Below are 16,731 nucleotides of genomic sequence, written 5' to 3'. Positions count from 1 at the left end.
CAAAATCGCGCAAAACTCATGGCACGACGGCGTCTTCATGGTGCGATTTCCCATCATGATCCTGTTTCGTGGCACGATTTCTGATGTCGTCGCACCACGAAACAGGATCATGATGGGAAATCATGCAGTGGAGATGCTGTCGTGCTGTGAGTTTTGCACGATTTTGCAGAAGGTTACAGGCACGTGAAAACCGCCCTGGTATCATATGTTGAGAAAGTCCTGTCTTGGACAGCCAGGAGAGTAAGCTAACTTGGACTAGATGGCCACAAGACCTGATCTAGTATGAGGGAACTTCATGTGTTTATAAGACAGACAACATTTATCTTCTTCTGACCAACGTAGTCTCTTGAGTGTTTCAGTGCCCTGATTTATGTTCTATCATTTTCTGTAAAGAATTCAAAAATTATGTCCAAGGTCTGTCCGTCCGTCCGTCTGTCCGTCTGTCCATCTGTCTATGAAATAAAATGTATATATATAATTATATCTAATTCTGAACATGGCCAAAAATGCAAACAAAAAACCACATTATAATGGCCACGAGCAGAAAAAAACAGGACTCTAGAAAAAAACAAAGTTTTTTTTAAAGGGGGGGGGGTTGAAATGTCCTTGATTTGGGACACTTCAACCCTCCCTTAAAAAATGCTTTTTTTTATTTTTCTGATTTGACAGCTGAGATCTTACAAAACCTTGTCAGGTCACAGCCACCTCTGTGGGGTTGACTAGCGCAACCAAAGCTCTAGAGCCTTGGCCTAGGCAGTCCCAGCAGGACCGGCTGGGCAGAAACACAAAATGGTGAGTGTTGGTGAGGCACTGTGGAGAAAAGGATTAGAAGGCAGAAAACATGTGATGGAGAAAAGGCTGCAAAGAGAGAAAGAGTCAAAAATGGAGAGGGGGTTGGAAAAAAAGAGAGGAAAATGGGCTGGTGAAAACTGAAGAAGAAAAGCCTCGGGGTGGGGGAGGGGGGAGAAGGAAAAGTGGAGAGAAACGCCTAAAAGTAGGGTTGCTAATTTTGGATTGGGGAATTATAGGAGATTATGGAGTGGAGCCTCTGAAAAACAGGGCTTGGAGAGGGAAGGGACCTCAGCGGAATATAATACCGTACGGTCCATCCCCTAAAGCAACCGTTTTCTGCAGGGGACCTGAGTTCTGTAGCCTGTAATTCTGAGAGCTCTCCAGGCCTCATACAGGAGTTGGAAACCTGAGGGCTCTCTCCATCACCAACCCTACCTGGAAAAGGGGAGGGGGAGGAAAAGGCTCAAAGAGAGAAAGCATAGGGAAATGTGTGTGTGTGGGAAGCCTGGGGGAAAAATGGAGGGGAAGAGGAAAAGCCTAGAAAAGAGAGAGAATGTGGGGGCAGTGGAGCAGAAAAGAGAAAAAAAAGTGGGGGCCAATGTGGAGGGATAGGATTTTCCTCCCTGCAAGTCTTGCATGTCCACATCACCCTGTGAGGTGGGTGGGGCTGAGAGAGCTCTTAGAAGCTGTGACTGACCCAAGGTCACCCAGCTGGCTTCAAGCGGAGGAGTGGGGAATCGAACCTGGCTCTCCAGATTAGAGTCCTGCCACTCTTAACCACTACACCAAACATATTAGTTCTTTGAAGTTTCCAAAGCAGTTTCCAAGTCTTCTCTCATTTATCTTCCAGAAGCTTCTGTATGCAAAAGAGAGTGTGTCTGGATTCTTCCAGGTTCATCCAAGGCTAGGGCCGAAGTTTCTACCTTTAGTGCCTGCCAGTTACCACCCCTTGAGTAACTGCAAAGTCATCATAAGCCCCCAGGGCTGCTCCGCAGAGTCATAGCTGTTTGGCCAACCCATGCGTGCCAGGCAAGCACCATCCATTATCATCAACTCTCAAGGATGAATCAGATTCTTCTTCTGTTACCTAAACGGAAATTGGGTAAGAATGCATTGAACACAAGAGCATAAGCAATAGAATCCTCTCATGTCCTGGTGGGGAGGCTGGGTTCCTGGGGCCCACGTGCTACGCTGTGGAAGGTGAGAGAGTGAAGACACAGATTCCAAAAGGGAAAGGAAATAGATAACAAAATGAAATGCAGTTTCAGAAAAACAAGGAAAATGGAGGCGATGGAGCAACGTCCTTTCATTGTTTAAGGCTAATGTTGTGCAGAGGTAGAGTTTGGTGGCTAGGTAGCTTTTAGTTGGGCCCGTTTGTATGCATGGTTCTTTTCGCCATCAACGTGGTGCTGGTGGTGACTGCAACGGTAGGAAACAACCAGTGGAATTGCAAAATGGTAGTTGGCTCAGACTCTGGAGTCATAGATGAAATGCATTTTCTAACACCGTCCCTCCCAAGATGCCGAAACCAGCATATCACCCGTGTCTGCAATGGACAGATTACTGGAACCAAGTCTGACACAGCAGTTTTCAAGAGGAGGATATTAATGGAAGTGATTCCACAGTGGAGGGATGTTCGTGGAGGTGGTTTACAAAATTTATACTCAGTTTATACTCTGCCCTTTTGCTCTCACCAGAGACACCAAGGCGGCGAATAAATTAAAACATATATAATAAAATCACACCATAAAACCAACAAAAAAAATCACTAAAGCAATTAAAACCAGATCTAAAATATGTACAGAAATGTAAAACCAAACATTGGACAAGAAGGAGGATCAATGAGGGAATGCCAAACGAAACAAAGTCTTACCTGCAGGTGGAAGATGGCAACAGAAAGTGGGAGAGCAGTCTCAAAAGAAAGGGAGAGACCGGTCTCCGTGGAGCCACTACCAATAAGGCCCTCTCCCGGGTTGCCACCCACCTTATCTCAGAAGACGGGCACCTGAAGCAGGGTTTTAGAATATGACTGCAGTGATCAGGTAGGTTAATGAGGGAGAAGGTGGTCCTTCAGTTTTGAATGGAGTTTGGGAAATCTGCAGCCAGTGGAACTGACATATAGCTCTGGCCACAGTGCGAGGATCCAGTTAGAAGCCTGGATATCATAATTTAGGCCAGTTTTCACATTCTCTCTTCTTACTCAAGGACAAAGCTTTAACTAGAAGGAACATTGTCCAGACTTGGCATTGGAAGCATTAGCTGCCATTGCATTTTTGAAACCTAACATGACCATGGTCTTATTAGCAAAGATAAGGCAGCCCCTCTGCTTCTGTATCCCCAGATGGAACTCTGGAGGGCTGTGTAAAGAAAGAGACCCCCTTGGGGATGAGAAATGCATGTCTTCTGAGCATTCTTGGGACCACCCCCCCCCCGGTAACTTCTGATGGTACTTTGACACCATTGCCCCAAAGCAAATTCTCCCCTAAGTAGAAAAGAGTCCAGTAGCACCTTTAAGACTAACCAACTTTATTGTAGCATAAGCTTTCGAGAATCACAGTTCTCTTCGTCAGATGCAGTCTGTGATTCTCGAAAGCTTATGCTACAGTAAAGTTGGTTAGTCTTAAAGGTGCTACTGGACTCTTTTCTATTTTGCTACTACAGACTAACACGGCTAACTCCTCTGGATCTCTCCCCTAAGTGATAATCAGAGTTTCCCCTTTTTCTTGGGAAACATTAGCATACTCACCCACGCCTCTGATGTCTCCACTAACCCGTGGTCCCGTTCCAGTTGCTTCCAGGCCATCTATGATCCACCAGAGCATAAACTTAACAGTAACTTCCCTTGGGGTAAGTTAAAAGGCCAGTCCGCCCCAGTCCATCAGACAGGAACCAAGCCCACCCCACGTTCCTCTGTCTTCTATGAGAGCATCCTAGATACTGCCAAGACAATGGGTGCTTTTTTCTGTCTCCACTTCCCCCCACTCTAGTCTGCTGTGGCATTTAATTAGCCATTTCCAGACTTTGGCTATGTTTCTCATTGATTTGCTTGCAATGTTTACATCCAGTCCTCGCAAAAGGCACCTGAGGCCGCTTCCGGCTAATCTCCACGATACACAGTAAAACCCCCACACAATACCCTGTTCCAATGCAATCTCATAAGACAGCACAATAGGACCCTCCCGTGGAAGGGCAGCCCCAGAGACACCTCTCTACCTTCCTGGCCTATCCCATTGCTCGTTTACATTGCCATCTGCTGGCCATTCCGCTTCTTTCAATAATATTCAATTGTTTGGAGGAAGCGTGAAAAGATTGCGGGTAAGACGAGTGAACAGACATAAGAGCCATTTTCAAATTCAGAACATGCCAAACCTGAATGTCAGATTCATGAAAACCTCTCTATCAGCTGTACAGAGAATGCCCCCAAGCCCCCTCTTTTAACTCCAAATCTTACTTTACAGGTACAGTTACGCTGGGAAGATAGCTGGAAAACTTCTGAATTGTTATTCGGCTGTTGCATTTCTCTTTCAGCTGGCTGCCATCCATTGAATTTAGGCACATTATTGAGGACATGTATTGGTGTTTTTTCCCCCTGTGACTTTCCTCTGCACCTTTTCCTGGTAATTTTAAAACTGAAAGTGAGGAAGAGCCTGAGGTGAAGTAGGTCAAGGCATTTCTGCTGCATTGTTCTCTATAATTTTCATCAGGGACAAAAACACAGTCTATGAATCTTTGTCCTACGTGGGACAATACTTGTCCTTCTGGCATCTTAAAGGGCCAAACGAAGCAGCGTGACACCCTTCTCAGTCAATGGACTTCAAAGGGTATAACGGCTTAAGACGACGCTATTAAAATTTGCCATATCACGGTCCTTCTTTTTAACACACATCAGGCATGTGGGTCGCCAACAGGGAAAAGGGCTTGAACAAATTAATTGGCGTGAAAGGAAAATATTCAGTTGGGTAAGGAGGAGAGGAGCGTTCCCGGTTCAGGATGGGAGAACCAGGCTGGAGGCTGGCTCCATGCCAAGTCACTTGCATTTATCCCCAAAGGCTTCTCTGACCACCAGAGGAAGTGCCAGGCAATGAAGGCATTCAGATTTCATTTTTGCCTCCAAAGGCCCATTAAATAAACACATTCCCAAAAAACATTCAAACAGCCGCTATCTTCAAAGTGACAAAAAGACCTCTCTGAGCCAAGCTAGGGCAGTCCTAAGAAAAAGAGGAAAAACGGTGCTTACATTGAAAAATGGTTCTCCAAAGGGTAAAGTGCCTCTTCCTCCCCTCCCCCAGATCATAGGAGAATGTCAGGGGTTCTCCGGCTCAAGGACTCTCCTTGTTAAGTGAAACAGCAAGGCATTCATCAACTGCTTGCCTTCTCGGGCAGTCTCCTCGCTTCCCTTCTCTTTGAAATACCCTCTCTGCCCCCTTGGTCAATGCAGTTATTTGTTTTTACATCTAAACATTTGCAGCCCAAGGAGTTTGGATGGGGAATTAGAAATGCCAGGTGTGTTGGTGGGTGGGTGGCCATCTTGTTTAACTCCCAAACAAAAGAGACATTTGATGAGGGCTCAAAGCTGAAGCGCTTGTTTCAATCGAGATTTCTCCTTGGCTCTCTGAAGGGGTTTTCAGACCCTAAAAGCCACCGGCAGGGCCTGATGGAGGGGTGCTGGGAAGGGTTGTCAACTCCAGGTTGGGGAATTCCTAGAGATTTGGAAGCAGTACCCAGAAAGGGACTTCTCTTTCTCCTAGATTTTATGGTATACTATAGAGCTGCCTTCTGAAGATGACCTTTTCTCCAGGGGAACCGATCTATGTAGTCTGGACTGGAGATCTATTGTAATTCTGGGAGAAAATCAACCCCCAGAGGTTGGAAACCTTAGCACTGGATGAGGGGAGGAGGGTTGATTCTTTTCTTCCATTTTCCAGCTTGAAAGTGGGTCCCCCTGAAAGTAATTTGCTTCTGTAGAGAAAGAAGACAGGTAAAACAGAGCTAGAGGCAAGCACAAATCCCCAGTACAATGTGTAGTTTGGCCCTGATAAACAATAGGATCTTTATTAGAGTCACAGGTCCCTGGAGTTGGATGGGGCGTTCTTGGCCACCTCATCCAACTTCCAGGTCATTGCAAAAACTCCAAAGCATTCCCAAGAACCCTAGCCCAAAGACTTCCAGCAAGGAACACACTCTGTTCTGTCCTCAGAGTATTTGGATTTAAACCGTTCTGAATAAGCTGACACAGCAGATAGGGGAAGCAATGCTGGGGAAATTTTTTCTTCTAGAACTTTCTAGTTTTCTTTGCTCTTCCTCGTGTTCTTTGGCAATATTGGTTCAGTGAAAGAACAGCACGCTCTTTCTTTCTGACAAGCAAACACTTTTGTCGTATTGTTGGTGAATTGCATGTAAATTCCCTGCCCACTCGTTATTATCTTGTGTTTAACAAAAAGAGAACCTGCAAATCCGAAGGGAACAGAAGTAGCGTCTGCTGTGTGAGGAATGGCAATGAGATACTGTTTGTTTTCCCTGTCCTAACCCATGACGGTCATGTGGAGTTGTGCTGGTTGAGAAAGGTGGATTTGCAGGGTGTTTTTGTCGGTTTGCTGCCAGCCGCACTTCAGCCTACACCAGCCCTACACATTCAAACTAATTTTAAACTGATTCAAAACTGATATGTTGTCGAAGGCTTTCACGGCCGGAGAACGATGGTTGTTGTGGATTTTCTGGGCTGTATAGCCGTGGTCTTGGCATTGTAGTTCCTGATGTTTCGCCAGCAGCTGTGACTGGCATCTTCAGAGGTGTAGCACCGAAAGACAGAGATCTCTCAGTGTCACAGTGTGGAGAAGATGTTGGCAGGTAATTTATATCTACTCAGGAAGGTGGGTTTGGGCTGAGTCATCCTGTAAGAGTTTCCCCAGGTGTGGAATGCTAATGGAGGGAGGCTTCTCTGCAGGGCTATTGAAGGCTATTGTACACTCTACACAAAATACTCTACACCCTACAATAGCCCTGCAGAGAAGATTAGCATATCAAGCACCAATCCATATGCAAAACAACCTTCTCAAGACACAGTGAAGCCTCCCTCAATTAGCATTCCACACCTGAGAAAACTCTTACAGGATGACTCAGCCCAAACCCACCTTCCTGAGTAGATATAAATTATCTGCCAACATCTTCTCCACACTGTGACACTGAGAGATCTCTGTCTTTCGGTGCTACACCTCTGAAGATGCCAGTCCCAGCTGCTGGTGAAATGTCAGGAACTACAATGCCAAGACCACGGCTATACAGCCCGGAAAATTCACAACAACCATGATTCAAAACTGGCTTAGCTGTTATGGCTTCCTCTCAGAAGAATGAGAGCTTCCTTGAATAATCTTATTTACAGAAGACTCTTGTATTTTTACAGTTTCACACAAAATTTTCGAAGTAGCTATGTTCAGTGCTTTTTTTCTAAAAAAATGTTTAGGGGTACTCTCAGTTTAACTCAAGAAAATCACCATTTTATAGTTCAAATCAGAAAAAATAAATGCAGTCAATGGACAAAATAACCAAGAACATGCTCACTCTTCACGTGGTCAACAGAAGACGGGGCCGTGTGCCCACTCTCCACGTGGTCTACAGCAGACGCTGTATCACACAATACCATTGTTGCATCTTTTGTTTTAACAGAGTCATCATTCACTTTACACTTCCTTGCTGGCTGTGATGATGTAAAATAGTAATTTTCCTACTCATATTGAAATACTGCCACTCAATGAGGTTATAGGCCAAACTTTCATCAGTAAAACACTACACTACTTCACAGATTAAATACTCGCTTCCATCTGAGACTCAGGAAACACCGTGAAAGGAAATGATGTCAGAAGACTGTTGGTGATGAGAATTATGGGTATTGCCAACCAAGCCCCTCTATAGTGACATGTGCGCACGACCAAAGAGTTTTGGTATAGACAAACTCTTTGCACTCTGCGCAAAATGTACACAAATACACAAATTGGTTGCCACCATCGGGGGTAGCAACAAGACTGACCAATCACTGTGCTAGATTCCAACTACCAGAGCTCCAAGTGGCTTAGAGAAGACTTGTTTGTATTTGTCTGCACCCTAACGATCACCGATTATGCCAGCGATCTTGGTGGCGTGTTTGATGCTCAAAGACGTTCCATTTTTTTAAGACGAACAGCGTTCCTAGTGAGTTTAAATATAACTAAACATCTTTGTTTCTAACATATGCTACATAAAACTTAACAAATCACATAAATATCCATAATACGTTTGGAGTTGGTTTAGCAGGAATTCCAGCATTTTAAAATTTTTACTTTCTCCCATTAGATTCACAAAATGTTTAGGGGTATGCGTCCCCCTGTGTCCCCCCAGAAAAAAAAGCACTGGCTATGCTCCAAGAAAACATTCTAGGGCATCCAATGGATTACACATACCCAGTACTCTCTCTATCCCCTACAAGCTTTAGAAACATTTGAATTCCTGATAGGCATTCAGAAAGAGGGGTGCCATTCTTTGGATTATGGCCCATATATTAGAGGTTGGTAACAGAAGTTGCTTGATGAAAATCAAAGGGAAGAAAAGCATCCAACATCAGTATGATTTGAAATATTTCTCTTTGCCTGTCTGCTGAATAAAGATGGCGATGCTACTATCAAGCACGTATAGAGTGCATTTGAGATTTCAAAGCCCTTTTATGAATGAGCTCAGTAATCCTTCCACCAGCTCCCTATTGCTATTACCCCATTGCTGACTGGGGCAGGGGGATGTGGAGAGAAACTGGTGCTTGCCTCCAGTCTCTGAATGAGTTCACGACTGAGATGCTAAGGATTTTTCTCTCTGTTCAGACTGGTAGTTACCCATAGAATTCAGCAATTTCCCACCAAAAAACTAGTAGAAGGGAAAGATGGGGACAGAGTAAGAGGAGCTGCGGTGATGCTGCCTCTGTTGCTATAGCAACACTTCATCTCTTCCTGGAAGAAGATGTTCGCTTGGCTGTAGAACAGCAGGTAGCCTGCGGGGAGATAGAAGCACCCTCTCAGAGCAGAGGCAGAGAGAGATCCAAATGAACCAAGAAAAGCAGAATGACTCTGGAGAGTGTTAATGCATCCGATTACCTTCTCTCTGCTCAATCTGTTTATTACTGTTAGGACCGGATCATAGAATTTTATCAAGATGAGAGCAGAGCTCTTGGAAATTTCCCCCATATGCCGGAGACGTCTGTTGTCAAGCATGAAATGGCACCTTGTTAAGGAGGATGGTGGCAAGATACTTTACGGCACTGTTCGCTCTCTCCTTTTTTCATACAGGCGCTCCATCAGAAGCTGCACGTCACACCCTAAACTTAACCTTCCTTGAAACAATTTCACTTTGGGAACAATGGTTCTGCACACTTATTGAGGAGCTGCTCTCAAAATTAAATTAAGCAAGTGTGGACCCAGAAAGAAGATCCAGGGAGCAGGGCACTGCAGAAGGGATTTTCCCTCCTTCCTGCTCTGCTTGGAGTTTAAAATCACTGTTGCTTTTCCAAATAGTGCCGTATCTTGGGTTGCCAACACCCAGGGCAACCCAAGACCGGTGGCACCCCGTTCCCACATGTGTGTGCATGCTTTGTGCATGTGTGCGCCCCCAGGAGCATGCAATGATGTCATCACGCAGGGAGCACCACCCCCAGGAATGTGCCCACCATTCGGGCCGTGGCTCTCCTGTTGGCACAGCAGATGGCCAGGGTGGCACGGGTGGCCTCCCAGCCCTTCTGCACAGCCGCTCTCACTGCTGCCGGAAGGCCGGGAGTGTGCGCTCCTGGCCAGCAGCTGCTCCCAGCACCGTCTATTTGACAGAGCCTGGGGCAAGTGACCCCCCCTGCCCCCTAAATCCAGCCCAGTTTCCAAATCACTGTTGCTTTTCTCGTGGATGAATTGAACCCATGACTCTTTTCATGCCTCTATTTCCTGTAAAATGCGTGTATTTCCCAACATTATTTGTGTTAATAAATCATCTGTAAATGATACATAGTGTATTACATACCTTGTACATATAAATCCCATATACATTGTGTATAAAATGTACAACATGCATAGACAATATAAATGAACCCAGAAAACCAATAGAGAAAAGAGGGGAATGCAAAGCATGGAAGACGAAAGGAACCGAAATATGGGGCATTCATTCTTCCCTAATATTACTCCATGTGCAAAACCCATGAGCTGGTCAGAAATGTATACACTGCAGAAGAATAATTGCATATCATCATCAACAACTTGGCAGCAGGGGCGGGGGGCCCCTTTCCCCTCCCTATATAGCACTATGGACCATTCTCTTATGGTTAAGGTTTCTCATGGAGGCACGTCTTCATGTTCAGATGTGTATCATATCACATTTTAAGCAGTTCTTTAAAAGTTGCTGTATAAAAGGGTGTACCTATTTACCAAGGAGGTAAGGAAGCCCAAGTCCTCATGACAAACTTGTAAGGTACATTAGACACAAAGAGAATGACTGGCCCAGTCATTAACGTATCTCACAGGGTTGTAACGAAATGGTTTCCAGGGGTGAAATGAGTGCCAGTTTCTGTTATTCTGTCTTTAAAGAAAGGGGAGGAAATGTTCCCCATGAGGTCTGATGAGGTCTGATGGGCTGTGGGGCCAGGGAGGGGCCTGCAGGAGTCTTGGTGTGGGACGCCCTTCTTCCTGGACTACAACTCCCAGCTGCCCCGGGCCAAGAAAGGGCGGGAAAAATAAGGGGTGGAGCCGGAATGAGGAGACTCAGCCGATCCTGAGGGGAAAAAGTCAGTTAGTTGCCTTCTTGGTTGAAGAAGGAGAGGCTCCTGCTGCTGGGTGAAAACCGGGTGCCTAGGCCCTAAGTGTGGAGGACCTGGGAGGCAGCAGAAAGGAAATAAAGGGAGTCACCTTCTTGGTTGAGGAAGGAGGGGCTCCTGATGCTGGGTGAAACTAGGTTGCCTAGGCCCTAAGTGTGGAGGGCCTGGGAGGCAGCAGAAAGGAAAGAAATAAAGGGGGAACCTTCCCTCAGACCACCACCACCCTTAAGGTAGAGTAGGGAACAGTGTGGCAGGGAAAGCAGACAGCGGTTCTCCTCAGTTTGATTTTCTGCCCTATGAGTTCTGAACAGGGGGGTCTACCCCTATATGTTGTGCCTTTACCTGCTTTGTATATAGTGCTCTGTATATAGTTATTAAATTATACTTTTTTGGAATATAAAGGACCTTGTGGTGCTCTGACTACGTAAGCTCCCCCATTTGGCACGCTACAGGAAAGGAGGGAGCCCAGGAGAACCTGATCAGGCCAGACCTTGGTGGGTTGCCAATTCTCCAGGGCCCACCCAAAGATTGGGGAATTCACTTCCCAGTAAGGAACCTCAGCCAGAGGGGTCTCACTGCCCCTCAGTCAGGCGGTGTGCAATTCAGTGAGTGGTGGCAGCGACGAAGAAGGTGAGCCACGCCCACCCGGGACGGTGGGAGGCGGATAGCGGGGCTAGCAGGCCATTGACGGCAGCTCAGTTGCCTGGACTGAGAGCCAGCGCCCGTTCTGCCACAGGGTCACCTGGTGATCTTCCTGGTAAAGCGGGGATTCGAATCCAGATTTCCTACATTCTCATCTAGCAGTCTAACTGCAACATCACATTGAATTTCTGCACTGTTGGAAGGTATATGTTGGCGCCAATTCAGTCCCAAATGGAGCTTTCCTCATAGATGCTGCACCTGGTGAGATATCCTAAATAAGTTTAGAAGAGAAAGAGCAAAGTCTTGGGAAGAGAAATAACAATATGGATACTAAAGAAAGCAATTGATGGTTTAGTCTAAAGGCAAATGCTATTTTAGACCTTCCAGCATTCCAGAGAGAAAAATGGGCTCACGTGTACTTGTAACACTCCCCTCTAGGTCATGACTTGACACCTGCTTGAAGCTGTACATACTAAGAGTGTTTCTTCACCTGGTTTCCATAGACTCTGTCTCTCATGCACCATTTTCTAAAGCAGGTCATGTTAGTAAGGTGACTGTAACAGTTAAATTGAATGGGAAGACATTTTCTGGCATTGTTGTCCACATGTGTGCATGCACCTTAAAGGTAAGAGATGCCCCTCCAAGATTTAACTTCTAGAGACCTTGGTTGAACCTGAAGAACTCTAATATGCACAAACAAAACATTTAAAACAATTTCACTTTGAGAATAATGGCTGTGCCCATCAACTGAGTAGTCACTTTCATAACTGAATTAGGCAAGTGCGGACCCAGAAAAAAAATCCAGGGAGCAGAGAGGATTTTTCCTCCTTCCTGCCCTGTTTTGATTTCAAAATGCTTCACTGTCACTTTTGTCTTGGATGAATTGAACCCACAGCTCTTTCTTTTCTTCTCTAACATGTCCCCTCCCCAATCCATGATAAGGCAGAGCCAAAATTAAAACAGCAATTTACCAAAGATGGTCTTTGTTGAACAGGGACAGTTGGAGCAAAGACTGTTTTTGCCTTACAGTCAAAGGACACCCCGTGGCGAGACCTGCATTGGAACCAGAGAACTGTTTGCACAATTAAACCAAAGCACCTGGTTTCCAGCTCGTTCTATGGGGGTGGAGAGCGGGGGGTGGACTTCCCTGCTCAGCGGGTCCTCTCTGCCTCGGGTCACCAGCTGTTCCCCTGCCATGCTGCATGTCAACTTTATAACATCTCCTCCTGAGCACACCCAGGAGACAGAATTTGGTTTCAGATGACTTCTGCCCTGCCTGCAGATCTTTCCTGCACTAAGACAGAAGCGGGGAATGAAAAGAGCTCATGAATGCGGTGATGGCTTCAAACAGCACAACGGCACCTGTGCGCAATTAATCAAACCGAAGGCATAAAACGGCACAGAATTAATTACACACCAAGATCTGTATTAAAATAACTAGGAAGGGGGTTGCTCCTAGGAAAAGCAGTGGGGAGGACTAGGACAGCCATGCTTCATGCTTGGGAGTGGCACAGCTTTCCATGCTGGGAATTGTCAGGAGCATGTTTGGCATGAATCCCCTGTTTCCACATGTTTCACCTTCCAAATGGTTGGGATTTGCAAATGAACTGTTTTCTTGGTGTCACTCCAGCACTTGTGCATCAAAAAGATGGGCTATATCAAAATAACAGAGCATCTAGTGGAATCTTAAAGACCAAGGGCCAAGCTACAAGTGACGAATGACACTTGCCCAGCAAGTGAACAGACTCACGTGTAGACATGGGCACGAACCCAAAAAATTTAACGAACCGGCGGTTCATGGTTTGGTGCCAACGACGAACCTGAACCAGCAAACCACAATGAACTTTTCCCGTTGCCGAACCGATTTGAGGTTCGTGGTTCATGGGTGTCAGAACGGCCCCCGTTGGAATTAGAGAGCCCATATTCGCGGAGAGTGTTTAACAAGCGCTCCTCCAGCCATTACCCAAGTTTGGTCAAGATTGCAATAGGGATCCAAGCTCCAATTAAACTCCGTCTCTCTCCCCAAAGGCTAGCTAGTAGCAAGCAACAGCTCTGTCACACTCCACTGCTCGCTGAAAGTGAAACCCAGCCTGGGAGCCCACTGCTTTTTATAAGCTGAGGTCCCATTGAGCAACACAGGAGGTCTGTGGTTGGCCATCAGAGCTGCCTATCAGGGTTTGCAGGGATGAGATTGGAGTGCCCATGGCTACAGAACACCCCCTCCCTCCCCTGGGTGTCTTCTCCCAGGTTGTAACCACTTTGCAGCTCCATGGTTGGAAGGAAGACCTGCCGATCAAGGTAAGCTGGGCTTCCATTCGGGTTTCCAGGGCGACAGAAGGAGTGCAGACAGAGTTCAGGCATTCCCCCGGCTCCGTTTCCAAGGGAATTGATTGATGGTGCCTGACTGTCTGGCTTCACGAACCATGGAAGAATGCACCGAACTGCGCCTCTAATGAACACTGGTTCGTTGGCCATGGATGCTCACAAACTGCCAGATTGTGAACGGATGATTGGGCGGTTTGTGGGTTTTTTTGGTTCGTAATGCAGTTCGTGCTCATGTCTACTCATGTGTATTCCTCCCTGTTCACTTGCCATTCATTTGCGCTCCACTTGATCACTATGTGGTCAAGTGGAGCGCAACTGAATGGCAAGTGAACAGGAAGGAATACACGTGAGACTGTTCACTTGCCATTCAAGTGTAATTCGTCACTTGTAGCTTGGCTCTAACACAGCATGGTAGAGGCTTTCTTGAGCTAGAACCCATTCTAGTGGTACAATGCACAATTCCCAATTGGCAGGTGTACATGGGCACAAACACTTGCTTTTTAGTAAAACTGTTAAGTCAGAAATAGAAACTGAAGAGGCAACATTTGAGGTCTGAATATTTCATTTTATTTGTTGCATCAGCCAACAGAATGTTACACGAGTCAAGAAATGGCCAGTTCATAACTTGCCTCTGTTGCGATTTCACTAGGAAAGCTGACTTCTCTCTGCTTCCTCTTCTGTAACTGAGGTTGCCGCTAATATTGGCGTACCTTACAGAGAAGTTGGAAGGAAAGGTACATGCAGTGCCTGGGTTCAAACCTGTTAAATGGGAAACATTATTGTAGGAAAAATTTATCGATTTTTCCCTTAAAGAGTTTTGTAAAGGAAAAACATTTCTATGTATGATGTAACTATTAATGTTGAGAAAGATGCTCCATGAAATAGTACTGAAATGCCTCTTGCTTGGGGCAAACCAGGAATGGTGGTAAAGTGCCATCAAGTTGCTCCTGAATTATGACAACCCCCTTGGACTTTCAAGGCAACAGACCAACTTAGAGGGCTAGCCATTGCCTTCCTCTGTGTAGCTACCATGGACTTCCTTGGTGGTCTCCTATCCAAGTACTAACCCAAGTTCTAGGACCCTGCTTAGCTTCCCAAATCTGATGATATCAGGCAGGGCTGGGCCAACCAGGTCAAAAAGCAGTAGCTGTCTCCATTGCTATACCATAATTGTTGGGACTCTTTAGTGTTGTATATAATGTCTCAGTTGACATGCATGCCTTCAATTCTCTTCTGCATCCATTTTCCTCCTCCTTGGGGCCAGCATACCTTAGGGACCTCCTATTCTTGTATGAAACTACAGTCATCTTCAACGTCCTACTTAAGATGCCTCTACCTGAGGTGAGAAGGCTTAGGAAAGATTCTTTTCAGTCATGGCACTAAAATTATGGGATTCCCTCCCCAGGGAGTTTTGTCTGTTCCCCTCTGACCCCCAGCAGATGAAGACTTTTGTTTGGCATTTTGTTTGGTGTTCTATTACTGATCCAGTTTGGTGTAGTGTTTAAGAGTGGCAGGATTCTAATCTGGAGAACCAGGGTTAATATACCACTCCTCTGCTTGAAGCCACCTGGGTGACCTTGGCTCAGTCACAGCTTCTTGAAGCTCTTTCAGCCCCACCCACCTCACAGGGGCCGTTTCCACACATTTATAACCCTCCACAACATTGCACAAAACTTACAGAACAATGGTGTCTTCATGGTGCGATTTCCCATCATGATCCCATTTCATGGCGCGACATTATCATGCCACGGAAGGGAGTCATGACAGGAAATGGCGCCACAAAGATGCTGTCGTTCTGTGAGTTTTGCGTGATTTTGTGGAGGGTTAGACATGAGAAAAAGGCCAGGGTGATTGTCATGAGCATAATAACAACACACTTTGTAAACTGCTCTCAGTGGGTGTTAAGTTGTCCTAAAGGGTGGTATATAAATCGAACGTTGTTATTATTACTATTATTAATGTGTTGATGTCTTTCTTTAAATTGTTGTTTATAATTGTTTTATATCTATCTGTTTTAAAGCTTATTTTAATATTTTGATTGTCCGTCGTCGAGGGGGCCCCATGTTGGGAGGAAAGGTGGCATAAGAATGCTTTACATAAATAATAAAAATAAACAAATAAATCCACGGCCCGAGGCTTTGTCTTCTAGCTCCTGAACAGGGTACCCCGCCATCCTGCAGGTGATGGATAGAAAGTTTTAATAATAAATTTCACAGAAATTGTGGGATTTATGTCGCTCTAAGTAAGGCCATTAAATAAATCACTCTATAATTTATATAAATGAGTTCTGGTCGTGAAACAGGAATGTGGATAGAAGAGATTGCTGGAGGATCAATATGCAGAGCTGATAAAAGGGGAAGCTTGTTTGGGCTCTGAAGTATTTTTTGTGATGGGGATAAAATAATATATGAGGACCATTTATTTTAGGAAGCACCGTGGCTTGCCAATAACACCTCAAGAATGACTTTCTGTACCTCTTACTTTATTGCCTTACCTACTAGGACTCTGTGTGTGTGTGGATGAGAAAGACATAGACACACACGCACACACACACACGCACACATGCGCACACATAGATTAAGATTTCAGGACATGTTCCTATTTGCAGCATTCCTTCCACCTGTACCTATTTAACAGAATACACAATGAATTCAAGGTCTCTGCCCTAGCTTGCCAAACCCTTTCATTTTGCAGCAGATATGCCTCTTGGGTGCAAAAGTCCATTGGGAATACTACTACTACTGAAGGGATGACCAAACCCTGTTCTCACTGGCCAGGCTACCAGAGGAGGGGCAGGTCTCTAGTCTGCATTGCCCACCCTCCCGCCAGCTTCTGCTTGTAGCTTTCCTAAAAGAATTCTGGGAACTGTAGCTTTGTATGCAAAGACTGCTGTATAGTGGACTCCTCGACTCCCCATCAAGTTATACATCTCTTTCCAACTTTTAAAATAAAGACTTGGATTCTTACTCTCATTAAATTGTCTGGATTATCTCCTGTTCTTCAGAAGAACGGCATTGATTTGGGAATTCATTTTAAGCCCCTCTCCGGTTACACTGCAAGGTGAAGCTATTGATTTTCTTCTTTACTACAAACAGCCTTAAATGTTAACCCAGCAAATATACAACATTACACAGGTTTTTACAAGAAACAAAAATCAAATC

Source organism: Eublepharis macularius, chromosome 14 (assembly GCF_028583425.1).
Source record: "Eublepharis macularius isolate TG4126 chromosome 14, MPM_Emac_v1.0, whole genome shotgun sequence".
Classification (NCBI taxonomy): Eukaryota; Metazoa; Chordata; class Lepidosauria; order Squamata; family Eublepharidae; genus Eublepharis; species Eublepharis macularius.
The sequence above is the reverse complement of the archived record's forward strand: the minus strand, read 5'-3'. Positions refer to the sequence as shown.